This window comes from Microcebus murinus, chromosome X (assembly GCF_040939455.1).
Source record: "Microcebus murinus isolate Inina chromosome X, M.murinus_Inina_mat1.0, whole genome shotgun sequence".
Taxonomy (NCBI): domain Eukaryota; kingdom Metazoa; phylum Chordata; class Mammalia; order Primates; family Cheirogaleidae; genus Microcebus; species Microcebus murinus.
The window spans coordinates 43,840,561-43,858,463 of NC_134136.1; the positions used below are offsets into that span (position 1 = coordinate 43,840,561).

General features: G+C 36.5%; 1 pseudogene; it reads left to right on the plus strand.

Annotated features, from left to right (window-relative positions):
• The first annotated feature begins 12,697 nt into the window (after positions 1 to 12,697).
• Positions 12,698 to 12,792, plus strand: LOC142866046 (uncharacterized; annotated as a pseudogene).
• The last annotated feature ends 5,111 nt before the right edge of the window (positions 12,793 to 17,903 follow it).

Genomic DNA, 17,903 nt, shown 5'->3' on the forward strand with positions numbered 1-17,903 from the left:
CCAGGACTTCGGTTAAACTTTTCTTCATTGTGTCTATTTCTTTAGTGAACTTTTGTTCTAGGTCCTGGAGCCTTTTTGTCGTTGCTTTGTGTTGGTTATTGAGTTGTTGTTGCAGTTCGGTGAATGTTCTTATGATCCACATACGAAATTCCTCTTCTGTCATTTTGGTTGCCTGATTTGGGTTGGTGTCCATTTCTAGGGTGCTGGTGCTCCTCTTTGGGGGTGTGTTTTCCTTTTGGTTCTTCATATTTCCTGAGTTCCTTCGCTGATTTCTTCCCATGTCGATCAGGTGTTGTTTCTTTCCTTTAGGTTTTTGTTTGGGTATTCACACACCTTGTTTAGTTTCTGAGCCATTAGGTGGTGTCTGTAGGTGAGATTCGACCACTCCCTGTATAATGAGTCAGTGGGGGCCATGAAAAGGCTGTGCAGGATGCCGTCCCTGTCAGTAGGTGGTGATTGGTTGGAGGAACAGGCTATGCTGTTGATTTTGTGTCCTGTTATCAGCTCTTGTTCTGGGCGGAGCTGGGTTGGGTAAGCCTGCCCTCAGGCACCACCAATGCCATTAGCAGAGGTCAAAGTTCTGTTCTCTGCTTCCAGGAAAAGCTGTCAGGGCGGGGCTGGAATGGTCAGGCTCAGCCAGAAAGTCTGCGTGTGAGGGTAGGGCTCTCTGAGACCCGCAGTCGGAGTGGGCCTCGCTTCTTTCCACCCTCCCCAATTCCACAGCTACTCCTCGGCCTCTGCCAGCAGGCCAGACCACACGCCACCGGGCCTCCCTGGACTGTGATGCCGGCGGGGAGGTTCCCTGTGCAGGAATGCCACCTGGGCTGGGCGTACGGCCTCCTTTTAGGAGAAGGGTTGCCCTCTAGGATGCTGATCTGCCCCTGAAGGCACACACACCTCAGTAGGCTGTTCATGTATATCCCTTTTGTGCCCCAGGCAATGCTAGACCTCAGTTCACAGAATCTGGTCTGCAGGTCCGACCTCTGGGTCCCAGAGTTCATATTGTATCCCCACCAGGGAGAGGAGTTCTGGTCCCAATTCACCCACAGGGAGCCCATGCTGGGTCTATGTCTCTCAGCCTCTGAGTTGGCACCATTCTCCTGGGAACAGCGCGCCAGCAGCACCTGGCAGTGCTGGCGGGTAGGGAGCTCACATTCTGTGTTCCCCTTAGTCAGCTGTAGGGTCCCAAAAGGGAAGGTCCTGTTCCCTGGAGGTGCCTCTGGCTGGTGGCTATATTGTCTCTCTGGGCAGCCGCGGGTAGGGTCGGCGGAGGGGAGAAGGAGGCAATATGGCACCTCCCGCGTGGCTCAGGTCTTTGCACACGGAGGTGCCCCGAGGGAGTTGGGAGCCTGGTGCCGTGTCCGCTACAGGCTCACCATTCGCTGGTGGCGCCTGTCTCTGTGCTGGTGTCCGTAGGTCTCTCCACCTGCTGGGGAGCCCACCAGCAGTCTCAAATGCAGGAGAGGGGAAAAGGCAAATCCACCTACCCTTGCCGCTGGTCCACGGGCTGTTATGGCGGTCTCAGCATCCAGTTCTCCTCCGCAGCCTCCTCCCGTGGAGTCTGCCGGGGTCTCAGGTACCCCTCCTTCCATCCCTTGTCTGCTGTATGCTGGTCTTCTTGCTTCTTCTTTTTCTAATTTCTGCTAGAATCAGTCTTTACTGCAGAGACACTCCATCTGGCGGTGTTTCTCGTCCACCATCTTGATCCACCCCCTGTGCTATTGTTTTAATACACTATATTTCACACCTTTTGTGTAGAAAACCAATGACATAAATATATTTAAATAACAATTTTTTTTACCCATGCGGTTATTTCTGGTACCCTTCATTCCTTTGTGGAGATTCAGATTTTTATGTAGTATCATTTTCCTTCTGAATAGAAATTCCTTTAATACCTCTTGTAGTGTCGTTCTGCCAGTAATGAATTATTTAAGCTTTGTAGGTAAGAAAGAGCCTTTATTTTGTCTTTGTATTTGAAAGATATTTTCACTGGGTATATAATTCTAGGTTGCCAGCTTCTTTCAGTAATTTAAAGATATTAATTACTCCATTCTTCTGACTTGCATTGTTTGCCATAAGAAATATATTGTCATCCTTTTCTTTGTTCTTTTGTATGCAAGGTATCTTTCCTCTCTGGCTTGCTTTCAGATTTTCTCTATCACTGGTTTAGCGAGTGCAGTGATCTCTTCTCCAGTACTCTATTCTGTAAAGCCTAGCAGCTTGATTTACCTAGATTCTCAGCTCTTTCTCCTCAATTCAGGGAATTCACTGGGCTCTGACTGGACTCCCTCTCCTCTGGTCTGGAAACCCTCTCAAGGACGTAAGTTGAAGCAACTGCAGGACTCATCTGATTTGTTTTCCATGTCTCAGGGATCACTTTTTATTGTCAGATATTCAGTGTCTTGCAAACCATTGTTTCATATATCTTCTCCTTTTATTGTTGTTTTATATGGGAAGAGAAATCTCGTTCTATTATTCCAACGTCTTTGGAAACAAATGTTCTGTGGACAGTTTAAAAGTAATCAGCTTGTTACAAAAGGTATTAGTTCACCATTTTTTTTATAGCTGAGTAGTATCCCAACGTATACATATACCACATTTTAGTAATTCACTTGTGTATTGATGGGCACTTGGGTTGATTCCACATCTTTGTGATCGTGAATTGTGGTGTAATAAACATTCAAGTGCAAATGTGTTTTTGATAAAATGACTTTTTTCCCCTTTCTTTAAATCCCTAGTAGTGGGATTGCTAGATCAAATGGTAGGTCGACTTTTAGTTTTTTGAGGTATCTCCACACTACTTCCCATAGAGGTTGTATTAGTTTGAAGTCCTATCAGCAGTGTATGAGTGTTCCTTTCTCTTTGCATCCATGCCAGCACCTGTTGTTTGAGGACTTTTTGATAAAAGTCATTATTTTATCAAAAAGATAGGTGATTTCTCATAGTGGCTTTGATTTGCACTTCTCCGATGATTAGAGATGTTGAGCATTTTCTCATATGTTTATTGGCCATTAGTCTATCTTCTTTTGAAAATCTTCTGTTCATGCCTTTTGCCCACTTTTTAATGTTATTTTTAAAATTTTTTTCTTGCTGATTTTCCTGAGTTCTGTGTAGATTCTGGTTATTAGCCCTTTATCAGATGTGGCATGAAAATATTTTCACCCATTCTGTAGGTTGTCTATTTGCTCTTTTGATTGTTTCCTTGGCTGTGCAGAAGCTTTTTAATTTAAACAAGTCCCATTTGTTAATTTTTGTTTTTGCTATGATTGCTTTTGAGGACTTCTTCATAAATTATTTGCCTAGGCTGCTCTCTATAAGACTTTTTCCAACATTTTCTTCTCAAATTCTTATAGTTTCATGTTGATTTAAGTGTATTATGCATCATGCATTAATTTTTGTGAGTGGTGAGGATCCTCATAATTAATACATATAAAATAATTCTTTAGTTTGAAATATAGATTAAAAGGCACTAATGCATTGCTTATTAGTATACCTAAGAAAATTGAATAATTTAATGAACTTTTAAGATTGACACGTAGAAGTACTTGAGAGTCTAAAATATTCTTCTGTCAAATCCCTATCTATTCTGCCTCAGACTGGCATTAGAATGGAAAATGAGTAAGCACTAGTAGAATACTATTAAAGAATGATACTGCAATAGCAATTCACAAAACCCTGCAAACCTGAAAAGGTCTAATAAAAAAAAAAAGTATTCATCAATGAGAAAGTCTTTGGCATCTTGGGCTATCAGATATGCCCCTAAAGGCATAATTTTATCCAAGAGTAGATATTCTATGTATTCACTGAATACCACTTTACCTTGTGTAAATAATCCACATGTGGTCAGTACAGCCAATATACCATAGATATGGAATTTATAGACATGCTTTAATGCAACTTTAATAAAGGCCAGGTTTTAAACTTAAGGGATTTTCAAAGTAAAAAACATTCCAGAAAAATGTTTGCTGCTTTTTACCATCTGTCTTTTCACATAATATCATCTATTCACAGGGTTGGAGAGTTTCCAGTTTTTCTCTTGACATCTGGGTACACAATTTAAGTCTACAAATAGAAATCAAAATTCAGAATTGAGCCTAGTATCTAAATTATTCTGTCTTCAGTTACTCTGCACACCCAAACCTAAACAAAATTCATAAAATATGTATAAAACATTCATCAATACAAAGCAGATTGTTTGAAATGCTTTTACCAAAATAGTAAAAATGATTGTCTTACAATTACTAGCTTTTTTCTTCAATGTATAATACTGTCCCAGATTCTGTGAAAGTATAAAAAAAAATCTCATGAAGAAGGGAAAATATATAAAGAAAAATACTACTTATTTAGTGTTGAAGACATGGTGATTAAAAGGTCTCCTGCAGATGCTAAAAATTGGGCAAAAAATTAAGTCAGTAAAGTAGTTTTATAATGGTTGATGATTATAATTTTATTCTTAACCAACTTGATGTAAATTGAGGAGAATAATGAACATTCTAGACAGTGGTAATGACATTAATTAAGACATGGGACGGGGGAGGGGGCAGGGACAAGATATGTAACCCTAACAATATCTGTACCCCCATAATATGAAGTAATAAAAAAAAAGACATGGCAGCAGATGGGAGCAAGATATATTAATAAGAATAGTGATTTGGCTAAAGAGAGGGGTGATGTTTTAAAGAATGAGAAATAAATTTATAGGGAATATATGAAAGGGAGGATGAATCTATGGAGAATTTTTCATTTTAGGCTAAGGGTTTAAGGATATATAACTTCCATTTCCAGAAGTAAAGTGATATAGGGAGCCTACTAGTCCTTTTTCTCTGGAAACAATAAACCCATAAACCTGGATTAAAATAATATAAAACAGCCTTCTGACTTGGGATAAGATGGCATAGAGTCATCTCTTCTAGCTCCTCTCCACTTAGTACAAATAAAAAGCATGTAAATAACATGATATTAATAGATAGTCATAGGAGAATTTTAAGGGTAAAAAGAGAAAGCAGACTGCCAATGAGACCCCAGTATTGAGGGAAAACACAACAACTCAGGGTCTCTTGACACCCACTCAGAGGTGTAAGCAAACCCAGGCCCAATGTCTCCCAACTTTCCAAGGGAAAGAAAATATACCAGGCCTAGTGTCTTGATAGATGGGTAGCCCAGCTGGGCTACTGAACAGCCTAAAGAGCAGGACCTGAGAAACTTTGTTTTTCTCATAGGCCCAGCTACTCCTGACCTTGACTTTGTAGCACCCAGTGGCCTGGAGTAGCACATTCTGCCCCTACATGCGGCACCAAGAGAAATCAAGAGGGAGCTTGTACCAGGGGATCTGACATATTCTATGTAGGTTTTATGCTGCAAAAAGAATACTTTCTTCTGAAAGTTCTTTATATCTTCTATTTTCAAATCTATGACCTTACTTTTCTGCATAGGCACACAGTGAGGGAGGCCCAGTGTCTCCTGCTCCCATTTAGGGTCACCAGGCATAGGAAAACATATTAAAAAAAAAAATCAACACCATCTCTGACACAATCGCTTCCAGAAAACCAAGTGGATGGAACACTTGCTAACTTATTTTATGAGGTCAATATTAACTTGATACCAAAACCAAACAATAAGAGTACAAAAAAGAAAACTTCAGGATAATAACTCTCATAAACATAGACTCAAAATACCTCAACAAAATATTAGCAATTATTGGTTTAAAATTGTGTTAATTCTTCTTTAAGTGTTAGGTAGAATTATCCAGAAAAACTATGTGGGCTTGATATTTCTTTCTCAGAAGTTTGTAAATTACATATTAAATTTCCTTAATGGTTAAAGAGCTATTTAGATTATCTATTTATTTTGTTGAATTTGGTAGTTTGTGATTTTTGAGTAATTGTTTCATTTTTCTAAGTTGTTGAATTTATGAGCCTAAAGGTATTCACAGTATTTCTGTATTATCTTTTTTTTCTATTTTTATTTCATCATATTATGGGGGTACAAATATTGTTAAGGTTACATATATCTTTTTGATGGCGGGAAGATGTATAGTGATATTCTTTATTTCTGGTATTAGTAATTTTTATCTCCTTGCTTTTTATTATTTTTCAATCTTGTTAAAAAGTTTATTGATGTTTAATTTTTATTAAAACCAGCTTTCTTTGATTTTTCTATGTTTTCCCCTTTTTAATAGAATTGATTTATGTACTTATTTTTATTAAAATATCTCTTTCTTTTTGCATGCATTGGATTTATTTTTTCTAGTTTTTTGGTAGTGACACAGATTATTTATTTGGTGCCTTACATCCCGTAATATAATGTTTTTAAATCAACATATCAGCAAAATGAAAAAAATAGGTGGTGATGTTTCCCACTGTAAGTAAATGAGCTAGCGCAGGTGTACAATAGGAAGTGTTTATCAGAGTATTTGTACAGATAAATCAGACCAATAACGTCTTCTTTTCCTAGAAGTTACTGCATAAGTGAATGGTTTTTTTGAATTATCTTGATAATTTTCTCAATTCTCCTATATATATATAATTCATGTGTGTGTTTATCAACAACATAGATAAATTTGAAGACTTAAAATAATTCCAAAGGCAGATAGTCTTTAAACATAATGTATATTGAGAAAAAGAACAAACTGAGACAAGAGGAGACAAAAGAAATTCCCATAATGTTTCCATCCAAAATAGTAGAAAGGATTATAAGGTTTAAAGAATTACCAAGAATGCAAAAATCAATTAAGTCTAAGTACAAATAAGACTACTAAGGAAATATAGGAACATAAAGCACAAGACAAGATATAATATTCAGTTTATATAAGGGAATATAAGAAAATATTTGATGAAGATGATTTAAGAGGAATTGTACAGATGAGGAAGTCTTACTCAGGAATGAGGGTAAAGCAGTACAATCTAGTAGTTAACAATCCTTGCCAGGGCTAGACTCATGATTCACCATTTACCAGGTGTGAAAACTAGGGCAAATTGCTTATGTTCTTAGAGCCTCAGTTTCCTCATCTCTAAAGTGAGGAATAATAAATGTTAAAATTTGATAAGGTTATTGTGAGGATTAAATGAGGTTATATGTAGTCATTTAGCATGACACTTATACATAGTAAAGAAGAAATATTAGTTAATATTATAACTCTGGTGACATCTTTGTATGTTTTCAGAGTACACATCAAGCACCTACTAAATTATTTCTGCAATCCTCTAAAATATTTTCCTTACTATTTTGAAGGCCATATCCAATATCTTTCCAAAATCACCATATAAAGGATCTCATTTTCTTCCCTTTCTCTGCTATCTTCTAGTTTGGTTCTTCAACTGTTTTACTATGGCCACTTCATAGGCAAAGGGGCTCAGGGAAATTCAGTAAGTTGTTCAAAGTCATACAGATGATACATGGTGAAACTGTATAGGTAATTATTACCTGATAACAAATTTTGGAAATCAGGGAATTAGAATTCTTTAAAACTTTAAAAGGTCAACTATGATCAGATAACCAGAGAAAGAAGCATATTAATAAGAGGGTAAAATGTTCAAACTTGAGTCAGAAAAAAAATATTGCCTCTTACCTAAACAATCTGAGTTCAGCAACCCTGGATTTCCTCAGGATTTTCTTAGCTATTGTTGTAAAATGACTTCATTATTAGTAAATTAGAAAAAGTGTGAACCTATAAAAGGATAGAGGAAATGTCTTAAGACTAGAAAAATGTTGGCTTGCTAAATTAGTACACCTAGGATTGTATTAGTCTAATGATTTTTCAGTTAGGGGATGGAGTATTATGGGTGGGCTTATCAGTATTAACTCAGGAGTTATTTTTTCAAATGATACATATCAAAGGATTTGGGCATGCACCAATATAAAATCTCTCTTAATATACAACTTTAATGTACAAAAGGACCATACTTCTATAACTGATATTGGTTTCCAACTTGAGCCTTTGTTTTATTCCATGGTTATATACTTAATCTTGTTAATTCAGGGTAAATATAATCAGATAATTCAGAGTTTTCTTATTTATTTCAAGATAAATTCATTACATTTGTGGTTTGCCTTGCCTTTCCTCTAGAGATAGTCTATTAGCTTGATTTATTTGGATATTTCTGTTTCAAATATCAAAAGCCAGACATTTTGAGATTCAAAAACCTTTTCTTGCAAGTTGTTATCTCTGCTATGAACTTCAAATATTATTTTGGAACTCAAAAGCTAAGAATTGAATCTTTTCTTTCTCTTTGAATTTCTGCCATTATAACTATACCCTCAAGGCAGTGAGTATGGAATGATAACCTTACATTTTCATGAATAGGATAGAGTAGGGATAGCAAAAAAAATAACAAAAAAGCTTATTATGTCATATTTTACAAACTTATCAAATAAATTTAAAATATTTGTCTCAAGTCCTCCTGATATGGTGTTCTAGATGTAAACTTGAACTAGAATATCAAGCTTTTCCAGTACCCAGAGCTTCCCAACTAGTACAGCACTTTGGTGTGCTGCAAATAGGTTACAAGTGTGCCGAGATAGTTTACCAATAACCCCAGAATGGCTTTTGGCATCATAAAAATGTTATTTAAAAAATGGGAAAGGATGCTATATTCTGGTTGAAGAACAGGAATATCAGTAAGGCTAATGCTCCAAGGATACTGAATTACTGACCTAAAACTCTTCAGATTCTCATGTCTTGGAATGAAATGGTCCTAGAATCCAGAGCAGGGATAGATCTCAGCAAGATTTAGTATTAGAGAGCAAGGCACATTGTTTTATACTGTGAAAACTTATCTGAACAGAAATTCACGAATACAGAGAAAAAGATATCTTTTCCTATATTAGGGATGCATGATTGTGTAAGAGTTTCAGAGTAGGAATCAAGTCTTAGAAGGGCCATGGACCAAGAAACTGCCTTTCACTAATGAGATCATTACTGTATCAGTCCATCTGAGCTGCTATAACAAAATACCATAAACTAGGTAGCTTATAAACAAACAAAAATTCATTTTTCATAGTTCTAGAGGCTGAAAACTCCAAGATGGAGGCAGATTTAGTATTTGGCGAGGGCCTGTTTTCTGGCTTATGGATGGTGTCTTCTGACTTTGTACTCACATGGTAGAAGGGGTGAGGGGTCTCTCTCAGGCCTCTTTCATAAGGGCACTAAAATCATTCATGAGGGCTCTGTCTCTATGACCTAATCACCTCCAAAGGCCCCGTCTCCTAATATCATCACCTTGGGTGTTAGGATTTTATCATATGAATGGGGGGACATGAATATTCTGACCATAGCATCTACTGCTGTATTTTCAAGCTTCTCTTTGTTTCCTTACAGATCAATAAAGAAAGAGAAAAATATATTTGGAAATAGAAGATAAATATTTATTTTATATATCTGTCACATGGAAAAAAAGCTCCTGATGCAAAAATTATGCAGGCCAAGCAGCTCATCTCATCCTCATCTTCCTAACTCATCACCCAAAATGCCAGGGCTCCTAGGCTGTCTACCCACTGTGATGTTCTGTACTTCTTTGCCTGTGACTAAAGTCCCCACCCTTCCAAAATCCTTTCACTAAGCCCTCTGCAAAATGGTTTTTGCTCCATATTTAGCAAACTGTCCTATGCATACTACTTGAAATACGTGTGAGCATTACAGTCATTTTCTTACCTTAACTGAATCCTAGCCCTCTTCTCAGATGACCTCCCCTACAGTAATCTAAAGTGGTGTTGTTAATTTTCTCACATCCTATAAAATAGAGTTGAGAGACAGGGTTGTGTCTTCTTTGCTGCCCATTGCCACTTTCAATCATTACTCTTCCAACCTCTTTGAAACAAACAAAAAGAGCAACAACAAATTCCTGTTCTGTTGTCAATTATGCCAATCCATTTTATCATACTCCTCCCCTCCTAGTCACTGTCACCTACCATCTCCCTGCCACTCCCCTGCATTTATTAAACAGTTTGTCATTGGGCTCATAGATTTTTGTTGTTGTTTCATCTCAGAAGATTTACCTTCATCCTGGCTGATTCTCATACCTACAGAGATATCCACTTAATAATACTCGGAACTCTCAGTTCTTCAACTAACACCAATAACTTTTTCTTCCATTCCTTGTGAATCAGTCATTTCCACAATTGTGACTTGGACCTCACAGTCACTGACAACTGCTCTAACAAAGTAAATAATTAACTCAAGTCTTTCCTTGAAGTCTTTCTGACTCCAACCTCCTATCCTTCTAGCTTGCTTGTTCAATTGCTTTTCCTGACAACCCAAAATAAATGACTTAGAGAAAGGGAAAAATCTCAATCAATGGGGGTTTGTTAAGCCATAGTTTGAGGATTCCTCTAAGAAAAACACAAACCACAGAAGCATATGTGACTGTTTTTCTGAAGAGGAATTTGGGAACTTCAGTATTTAAGGAGGATAGGGTATACAGAAAGAAAAAGGAGCAGGGAGATGGGTAGTGAGACAAAAAGGTGACATTCTTGTGAGGCCCAGGAAATCTACATTTTTACATAAGATAATGTGAATGTTAGAAGAGAAAAAAGGAGTGAAGGAAGCATCAATTATGTATTATAGATGTTGCTGGGTAGGTAAAAGAATGCTTGATCTTGTCTTGTCTCCGTTCCATACCTGGAAAGACAAACTTGTAATTCATTATTAGTGTGGAATTGAACAGACTTTAGTTTTAGCAGCTAGACATAGCCTGCAGACCCAAAGTTATAATTTTCATGTCCTGGCTTATGAAAGGCCAGCAAAGAATTTCCTTAATGTATGATCTATGGGGGCAGTTCTTGTAGATGCCGTAAGCCTTTCACCTGTCAGTAGACATCTGGCTAATGTATAATATTAGTAACAGCTATTTATTTGGAAGGGGGTGTAGCATGACTCAGTCTCCAGGCTTGACTTTCTATTTTGCATAAGGAGTGGGGGCGTCCCAAAAGTTTTATTTTCCATTACACTCCTATGATCATCCCTTAGGATCATGGAGACTTCCAATCTACTGATTCCTATACATTTTCCCATTCATTTGCCCCTTCCTTTCATCACTTGCCTCCTTATCCAGCATAGATTTCACAGACCCAGTATAGATTATTATTATTGAAATGACCCAGCATTTCAATAATATCCAGCCAATTATTCCCAGTGCAAGTTTATACTCATTTAGGACTTCAGTACTTTATTTAGGATTTCATCCCTCCTCAGTACTCTTCCTGTTTTGCTTCTAAAATCACTATTTCAAAACTTCTCCACTATCCTCAAATTATTGACTCCCTCTCTCACTGTGTGCCTATGCAGAAAAGTAAGGAAGGGGTCATAGATTTGAAAATAGAGGATGGAAAGAACTTTCAGAAGAAAGTATTCTTTTTGCAGCATAAATCTTCAAACAACCTATCATCCTCTCCAACTAGGACAAAGGAGCTGTCCTTTATTCTTTCTAAAGCTAATCCATCCACATTATTTATACTTATAGTCTCCACTTTATTTATTTCCGCATTCACCCACTTCAATTTAGTTTTCTGCCCCATTACTCCAGATCTAAAAACAGATCTGGTTAATGTCACCAGTGTCACCAAATAAAATAGACTTTGCAGTTCACAATTTATTTGACCTCCTATCACCAATATTTACTGTTAAACTACACACCCCTTCTTGAAACACTCCTTTCCCTTTGCTTCCACAATACAATACTTATCTGTTATTTTCTTTCTCTGCTCCTTTGCAGGTTCATTCTCCTCTTCTCAGCCATTGTTTGTTCCAATTAATCAAGGTTTGTTTATAAACCCCATTGGCTTCTCAATCTATAATCTTTCCCATGGCTTCGATTAGCACATATACCCAAGTGAATAAAATATAGATATATTTATCCCAGACATCTATGATCCAAATCAAGATATTCAAATATTTGTTCTACATATTTTCTTAGCTGTTTTAAAGGTCCTTCCACCTACCCTGAACACATCACACATAGACACAAACGCACACACACACACACACATACAATCCCACCACATATGGTCTTGTACCTAGATCCTCTGTTTTAGAGAATGGCACCTCTAAGCATCAATTGGCACAAGCAAGATGTCAAAATTCATTCTTGACACCAACTAACTCCTACCCCATAGCTAATCCAGGACTAAGTCTCATGGATTTTACCTCCCAAATCTGTCACATCCATCCAGTTCTCTTCACCTCCACTGCCACCACCCTAATGCAAGCCAACATCATCTCTTCAACAAATTATGACAGCTTTCTAAATTTGTCCCATCATATTCACTATCACCCCCATCCTGTTTTCAACTTCTGCCAAAAAAATGATAACATAAACCTTATCAGTGGCTCCTCTCCCAATTTAAAATCTTTCAATGTTTCTTCTATTGCTCTTAGGATAAAGTTAAAATTCCTTTTAAAAACCTTCTGTGTAGTTTGGCCTTTGCCTATCTTTCAAGTGTTTCTTGTGCTACACTCCCCAATCCCGCTGTACTTCAGCTACACAGGGCTTTTTCTCGGCTTTCTTTCCTGCCATGTTCACTAATGTACTTACAAGGTCTTTGGATATGTTACTCCTTGTTTTCTAAAACACTGTATCCCATTGCCATTCAAGTCATCTAGCAAAACTCAGATCAAATCTCTCTGTCATGCTCTTTCCCTCTTCCTATCATCAAACTTAGTTTGTAGTCATTTATTTGTTTGCTTATTAATATCCATACTTGTGCTTGCTTCGGCAGTGCACATATTAAAATTGGAATGATACAGAGAAGATTAGCATGGCCCCTGCACAAGGATGACATGCCAATATCCATACTTTTGCCCTAGAGTACTGACTCTAAGTTGTTCACCTTATATTCCCAGTGCCTCGGGAATAATTGTCAAATGAATGAATAAATGAATGAATGGACACTTTATCAGCACAACTGTGAAATTGACCAAATAGAAGTTTAGGTTTTTTTGGCCACTTCTTTCCATCTCCTTATTTTCTCACAAGTGGCACAATGTCCTAACTATCCTTGGACACTTAGTGCTCTTAAAGTCTTCCTGTTTACATTCCTTCCTCGTTTTAAAGTTTTAGTTTTCAAGAAATGATATGATAAGCTCATTAAAACTTAGGAATCACAGACTGGTAAGGATCAATAGTTCTCTCTTCCCAACTAGATTCACATTTAAAAATGGATTAAACCTTATTAATTATAAGCATATCAGTTCTATTATGGCATTCCTTCTATTAGTCAACTAAGTACAAGAGGGCTCTGAACCAGAAGGTCTACAAACTTTATAGTCTCTCCCTTACTCTATTATTGTGAGATACATTTCTTTTTTTATCATAAGATTTAATTATTTTTTATTTTTTTATTTTTTTAACTCTTTTAAAATTTCAGCATATTATGGGGGTACAAATTTTAAGGTTATGTATAATGCCCCTTCCCCCCCTACCCCCACAAGTCTGAGTTTCCAGCGTGACCATCCCACAGATGGTGAACATCTCCCTCATTATGTATGTATATACCCGCCCCCCTCCCCCCTCCCACCGGCTCAATACCCAATTACTGTAGTTCCTATGTGTCCACTTAGGTGCTGCTCAGTTAATACCAGTTTGCTGGTGAGTACATGTGGTGCTTGTTTTTCCATTCTTGGGATACTTCACTTAGTAGTATGGGTTCCAGCTCTAACCAGGAAAATACAAGATGTGCTATATCACCATTGTTTCTTAGAACTGAATAGTACTCCATGGTATACATATACCACATTTTATTAATCCATTCTTGGATTGATGGGCACTTGGGATGTTTCCACAGCCTTGCAATTATGAATTGTGCTGCTATAAACATTCGAGTGCAGGTGTCTTTTTTGTAGAGTGTCATTGATCTTTTGGGTAGATGCCCAGCAATGGGATTGCTGGATCAAATGGTAGATTCACTTGTATCGCTTTAAGGTATCTCCATATTGCTTTCCACAGAGGTTGAACTAGTTTGCAGTCCCACCAGCAGTGTAGGAGTGTTCCTCTCTCTCCGCAACCACGCCAGCATTTATTGTTTGGAGACTTATTGATAAAGGCCATTCTCACTGGAGTTAAGTGATATCTCATTGTAGTTTTGATTTGCATTTCCCTGATGATTAGAGATGTTGAACATTTTTTCACGTTTGTTGGCCATTCTTCTGTCTTCTTTAGAAAAGTTTTTGTTCAAGTCCTTTGCCCACTTTGTAATAGGGTTGTTTGATTTTTTTCTTGCTGATTTTCTTGAGTTCTAAGTATATTCCAGTTATCAGCCCCTTATCAGATGTGTAGGATGCAAAAATTTTCTCCCATTATATAGGTTGTTTATTTACTTTCATGACTGTTTCTTTGGCTATGCAGAAGCTTTTTAGTTTGATCATGTCCCATTTATTTATTTTCTTGTTCATGATATAAATTTAGGTTTATTTGAGAATCATGTAGAAAATAGTTGATACCATTTTTTACTGAAACTTAGATAAATATTTAATTTTGTATGTGATATCTTAGAGCTGACCATGACTTGAGGTAAATATTCTTCATTTCCACATGACATAATACATTTTTTTCATTTCTTAACTGCCTGAGTAGTAATCATTTTTGAAGGGGTTATTGTTAAGAGTGAATATAAATTATATCAATAGCTATTAAATATATATATATATATACATAATTGATTTTGTCATATCTATGTTATTTATGAGAACATATGATAATAACATGTCTTCTTTCCTGGTGTCCCAAAGAAGAATAATTTTTTCTTGAGAACCAGAGAACAAATGAAATACTTAGCCCTAGAGCTGACAAAATCACCCTGGCTTCTGTGACATGAGGGAGGCTATACATTCGATTTATTGGGAAATATAATTTCTCTATTGACCTAGCAGGAAAAAAAAGAAATCCATAAGTAGCAGATATTCTGATTGACATGCAGCTGCATTAAAATGAGAGAAAATGTAGTGCTGTTTGCCTATGTTTTCCTTCAGTCACTACAGGGTAATAAAAGCAACATATTTTTTAATTACCATTTCTTACTAGAATGTGGAAATATTAGCCTCCAGATACTCATTTAAAAGCTTGAAACCAGATGGTGGAAAATATAGAACTGAATCAAAGTAGAAGGGAGAACAATATGAGTAAAGTGATTTGGAGACATCTGATGCATGGAAAGGGAGCATATAAAGACTCCAAGAAAAAGAAAGAGAAGGCAGAATTCCACTGGTAAAGCTTGTGAAAACCTCAGACATATTTGGGAAAATGATATCAAGTCAATAATGACCAAATTCACATCTTATTTCTGGGAATGGCTGGAAATCCTAGACTATAATTTCTAGCATCAGATGTGAAATTGCTTCTTTAAGTGTGATATTGATACCTTAAATTTCCATGGTATTTCTCTTTTCAAAAAAAGTTTTCCCAAACTGATGTTTGCAATGGCATTGTTAGTTGCTAGCAGAGTCTTGCAAAAAGAGAAAATGTCCCAAGCCATATTGACCTTTTTCTCCTTTCTTTCAGTTTAATTTCACAATCTTCACCACACACTCCCCACAACAACCACCACGTACATTTGCCCCCCTTATCCATGGTTCACTATCTTCAGATTTAGTTATACACCATCAAATGAAGTCAGAAAATAGATGAGTATGATACAATAAGATATTGTTTATGTGAGAAAGAGATCAAAACACATAACTTTATTCTACTATAATGTTTTAATTATTCTATTTTATTATTCATTGTTTTTGTTAATATCATACTGTGCCTAATCAAAAAATTAAACTTTATCATAAGTATGCATGCATAGGACAAAACATAGGTATCAGTATTATCTGGCATCCACTGGCAGTCTTAGAACATATCCCCCACAGATAAGGAGGGACTACTGTATCCTCCAAAACACAAGATATGCTACTACATATATGATCACTTTTCTGTAGATAAGGAACAAACTGTTTCCAGAATCAACTCTCTCTTCTGGAAAATCACACTATATCCATTTATGGATTCATTTATTAAAAATTTATTGAGTAAAAATCTTTTAGGCAGACATTTCAAAAGACCTACAGGATAAAAACTTGAGGAAGATATATACGATCATTACCCTTATGAAGTTCCCTACTGGTAAGGGATAAGGAAGAGTAAACCAAAAATCATAATCTGTGAAAAGTATGATGACATGAAAAATGTAGACTGCTATAGGTAGAGTTTATAGCTCAAAATTATTTTGACTCAAAATAATTACTGATAGTAACTTTTTCAGCCTCAAAAATGTTCTGGTTTGGATATTAAGTTATATGACCACCTTTGCTATAGGGTCTAAGAGGGGAGACATCTAACCCAGTCCTAGGGATTCAGGGGCAACCTCCCAAAGAAAGCCATAGTTAAAAGCTTAAATGATGAGCAGGTGATAGCTAGACAAAAAGGAGACGTGAGAAATGGTGCTCAGGAAAAGAATATAGCAGATGAAAATGCATAGAAAGAGGATGTGCTAGCACACTCTTAAAGTAAGTATGGCTAATGTATAATACAATAACAATGGTAGAAAGTGTGCAAAATGAGGTAATAGATTAGGCAGGAATCAAAGACACTTTTCTGTGCCCTGGACATATCAAGCAAGCTCTGGTCTCAAGGTCTTTGGGTCTTTGCATCCCTTGTTCCCCCTACCTAGTACTTTCCTCCTCTAAAAATCCAAAAAGTAAGTGAGGGCTCTCTCCCTCACTTCATTGTATTAATAACCTATGCTCAAATGTCATCTAATCAGAGAAGCCTTCCTTAATCACCCAACCTAAAATAACATCATCCTCTGTTTCACTTTGTTTCATTTTTTATCATAGCACATATTACTGCCTGATAAATTATTTATCATCTCCCCCCCAATAGAATGTAAGCTTCATGAGAGAAACTTTACTTGTTCTTTTCATTGCTATATCTCCGTGCCTAAAATTATTACTGGCGTATTGTAGTTGTTTAATAAATATTTGATAATTAAGACATGAAAACCTCTTAGAAAGGTGCCTCACAGACAATAGGCACTAAAAAAAGTTAGCTATTTTTATTATGAAGTATGGAAAAGGATATCATTAAAACATATAATAAAATGTGAATATTTAAGTATTACAGTATCACTGACAGGGAACCTAGGCTTGAGTCTCTATTTGAAACCCCCCACAAAAGGAGGGACTTCTCCACTTACTGGGGCAGATTATACCACGATTAGACCAAAAGTCTATCCATTCAAAGGTTTTCTCTTAGATTAAACAGAAGTCTGCCATTGTAACCTTTTCTATCCCTCTGAATGTTTTTTGGAAAACACATAGCAAATCCCTTCTGGAGAGTTAACATCTGGTATTACAAGTTTATTTACTTTTAGTCGTAAGAAAATCACTTAATTCCTTGAATCATATTTCATGATATTTTTGTTATTCTTTCAAAGCATTTGGACAAAATGTTGTAGGTATGAATGGATGGATAGATATGATCTGACAAATGGGTATCATTGGCCCCTGGGTATCATTATTAATGCTATTTATCACTCTATAAGCATTTACATAACTACATTTACTGAAATAGTTATATAATTATATATGGACATGGATTCATTTTCAACTATTGTTTCTAAAAGATATATGCTTTACGGATTAAAGTTGTTAATTTAGCTGTTTGATAGAGAAATGTGCTTTTTATATTTGAAACAAAGGAAAAGGTAATCTCTTAATCAAATGCTTTTCCCTAAACTTAATCTGTGCCATTACAGGGATATTTGAAAGTATGGAGGATATCCCAGAATTTTAGTAGTTTTTCCTGGTGAATATTGCCCCTCTAATGAATACTTCTTAGATTAGTAGTAATAATGCTCTACTGCCACCTGGTGAAATGTTGGCCACTCAGCATAAATTTAAGATTTAATCCCCTCCATACTACTATTTAGGA